We start from the raw sequence: 4130 nt of genomic DNA on the forward strand, positions 1-4130 counted from the left end.
TTGGAAACCCTTTACAGGGTTGTTATGAGTCAGATCCGACTCCACTGCACATAACGACAACAATGGGTGCATGGAGGGGATTGTAGTAAATTTGATTTCTATGTATTCCATCTGCATTATTACTGAATTATCAGTAAGAAACAGGATGTTCTGTTCAAGAGTTATACTCAAAATCTATTTGGTACCACCTTTAATGACCCATCTTTCAAGGAAATGAGATTTTCAACATTTTTTTTTAATGCTTACTTCTGGTTTTTAGGTATGCCCATTTGTCTTTGTTGTTGTTGTTGTTAAAGCATTTTAGTTCTTTAAAGCATTATTGTTATTTTAGACAAAGAGAGGAGTTCATGCTAGGATTATGAATTTAGGGAAAGTGTTCTCAAAAATATCCTTTAGATCTGTAGATCCTAAGATTCTTGTGTAGAAAAATGACTTTTTGATAAAGCAAACATTTTGAACAGCTATTTTTTCCTGTCTATCTGTACTCATTCAGAACATCTGCTGTAAATCTGAAAAATTACTCACTTTCTCAATTGCCTATGTCTCAAGTGCTTCCTTAATTACCACCATTTGGCAAGGCATGTATTATATCTAAACCTTGAGTTTATTGGTTGGCTCCCAAAATACATGTTGTTGGTGGTGTTAAGTGCTATGGAGTCATTTCTAACTCATTATTGTTCTTCAGTGCTGTCATAGCAAACCTATGCACAACAGAATGAAACCTGACCTGGGTCTACACCATCCTCACAACTCTTACTGTTGAGCCCATTGCTACTGCCACTGTGCCAATCCATCTCCTTGGGCATCTTCCTCCTTTTTGCTGACACTCCACTTTACCAAGCATAATGTTCTTCTCCAGGGACTAGTTCCTCCTAATAATATTTCTGAAATATGAGAGACAAAGTCTAACCTTCCTTGTTTCTAAGGAGCAATCTGGCTGTACTGACAGATTTGTTTGTTCTTCTGGCAGTCCATGGTGTTTTTATAATATTCTTCTCCAACATCATAATTCAAAAATATCAATTCTGTTCATAGTAGCACTATTTACAATAGCAAACAGATGGATACAGCCTAAATGCCCATCAACAGAAGAATGGATAAACAAACTATGGTACATATACAAAATGGAATATTATGCTACCTTGAAGAACAACAAGGAAGCTGTAAGCTATCACATAACATGGATGAACCTTGAGAACATTATGTTGAGTGAAAATAGTCAGTCACAAAAGGAGAAATACTGCATAGGACCACTACTGTAAAAGACTAAGATAAAGAACCCATACTAAAGCGGGGGAGGGGGATTCTTTGCTGGTTAACGGGATGTGAGGGGTGGTATGAGGGAAGGGAAGGGAAGGTGGAGCACAGGGTAGGGAATAGACACAAGAAATGTAAAGGTGAATGTTTTGTAGCAAAAGGAGGGGAGTGACTGACTTTGCAGTCTAGGAGCGAAGGTCCCTGGAACCACCAAATAAGAAGATCAAAGTGCGGGACCCTACCCAAAGAAGCAGTGACGCCAGAGATAGAAGCAGAGAGGATGATGTGGAGAGAAGGAGTGGCTAAGGACTCTAGACCCATAGAGGGAGAGGGGTTATGTGCTGACGACCAAGGGGCAGTCTTGCAGGGTATATTCTTTGGTTGTTTGATGATGCATAGAGGGGATTGTAACCATGGCAATGACACGATATACAATAGGATGAATGTAAAGCTAATGTTCTCCAATGTCAACTATCACATAATTCACAATAAATAATTTTTAATATATCAATTATTTTGCAGTCTTCCTTGTTTATTTTCCAATTTTCACATCCATATGAACCTATGGAAAATACCATGGATTGGGTTAGGTGCACCTGTAGACCTCAAATTGACATCTTTGCTCTTGAACATTTTAAAGATTTTCTAAGGCAATACGTTGTTTGATTTCTTGAGTGCTGCTTCCATGAGTGTTGATGGTAGGATCCAAGCAAACTGAAGTCTTTGACAACTTCAATCTTTTCTCCATTTTTATGGACGGTGTTTATTGGTCCAGTGGTGACGATTGAGGTGCAACCCATACCAAAGGCTGCAGTCTTTGATCTTCACTATCAACAAGCAAGGTTGTATCATCTGCATATCGCAGGTTGTTAATGAGTCTTCCTCCAATCCTGATGTCACACTTTTCTTCAAATAATCCAGCTTCACAGATTATTTGCTCAGCATACAGATTTAATAAGTATGGTAAAAGAATACAACCCTGGTGCAAAACTTTCCTAATTTTAAGCCATTCAGTGTTTCCTTATCCTGTTCGAACAATTGCCTTTTGGTCTATGTACAGGATCCTTATGAGTGCAATTAAGAGTTCCAGAATACCCATTCTCCACAATGTTGCCCATAGCCTGTCATGACCCATACAATTGAAAGCCTTTGTATAGTAAATAAAGCACAGGTAAACATCTTTCTGATATTTTCTACTTTCAGCCAAGATCCATCTGACATTAGCAATCGTATCCCTCATTCCATGTCTACATCTGAATCCAGCTTGAACTTGTGACAGTTGCCTGTCAATGTGCTGTTGCTGCTGTTTTTTAAATTATCTTTAGAAAAATTTATGTGCATTTGATATTAATGATATTGTCTTATGATTTCCACATTTTGGTCGCTTCACTTTGGAATGGAGACAAATATTGATCTCTTCCAATTGGTTGACCAGGTAGCTGTCTTCCAAATTTCTTGACATGGATGGGTGTGGACCTCTATTGTTCCATCCGTTTGTTGAAAGATTTCGATTTGTATTCCATCAGTTTCCATAGACTCATCTTTTGCTAATGACTTCATTGGACTTCTTCTTTCAATACCACTGGCTTTTGTTCATTTGTTGCTTTTTGAAGTGGTTGTACATCGACCATTTCTTTTAGGTACAGTGATATTGTGTATTCCTTTCATCTTTTTATGCTTTCTGAAGCATTCAGGTTTTGCCCATAGAATCCTTCAATATTGCATGTCAAGGCTTGAACATTTTCCTTACTTCTTTCAGCTTAAGAAATGCTCTTCCCTTTTGGTGTGTTCTTCCCTTTTGGTTGTCTAATTTCAAATCTTTGCACTTCTCATTATAACACTTGGCTTTGACTTCTCAAGCTGCCCTTTGAAATTTTCTGTTCAACTCTTTTATCTCCTTATTTCTTCCATCTACTTTAACATCTCTATATGAAGAGCAAGTTTCAGAGTATCTTCTAAGATCCATTTTGATCTTTTCCTTCTTTCTTGCCTTCTTAATAACCTTTTGTTGTCTTCCTGTATGGTGTTCTTGATGTTATCCCACAGCTTTTTTGGTCTTCCATCATTAGTGTCTACTGCATCAAAACTATTCTTCAGATGATCTCCAAATCCAGGTGGGATATGTTCAAGGTCACATTTTTACTCTTGTGGACTTGTTATGATTTTCTTCAGATTCATTTTGAACTTGCATGTAAGCAATTTATGGCTTGTTCCATAGTCTGACCCTGGCCTTGTTTTGGCTAATAATATGGAGCGTTTCCCACAGATGCAGTCAATTTATGTTTTTGTTTTTGTTCTAACCAGAATATGTATATATTATCAGCAAGCATAACTTCCACTATATAAACGTGTTAAGTTAGGCAGTGGGTCAAGCCTCTAAAGAGCTGGTGTACTCCTATCATACAGTAGGAGGAGAGGCAGCAAGGAAACACAGGCATCAGTACTCCTAGAACCTGTTAGATGGGGGTCCTGATGCTGACAATTGTCAGTAGTACCTGCACAGGTAAGGATAAAGAGTTGTCACCAAAGAACCTACATTCAGACCATAAGGGTTAATTAACATTTAATTAACCTCCAAGTCACTTCAAGCCACCAGGACACTGGCCTCCCCAACAACCTTAATCTTCTACTCAGCTCTTCTGCTGAAGAATTTGGCCTTCATGATAACAGGTTTTGGGGGGAGCTTTCCCTTCCCCAGAACTTTGTAGTAGCTCAATCACACCACGCCAATGATAGGAGCAGCTCCAGTATTGTTTTGGGCAGCATTTACCCTTGTCTACTCACTGATAGAGTGAATAAGGAGGATCGTATTCACTGGACAGTGAATAAGGAGGATCATAGAAGAATTGATGCCTTTGAGTTGTGGTGTTGGA

The sequence above is a fragment of the Chrysochloris asiatica genome, unplaced genomic scaffold (assembly GCF_000296735.1).
Source record: "Chrysochloris asiatica unplaced genomic scaffold, ChrAsi1.0 scaffold00169, whole genome shotgun sequence".
NCBI classification, from domain to species: Eukaryota; Metazoa; Chordata; class Mammalia; order Afrosoricida; family Chrysochloridae; genus Chrysochloris; species Chrysochloris asiatica.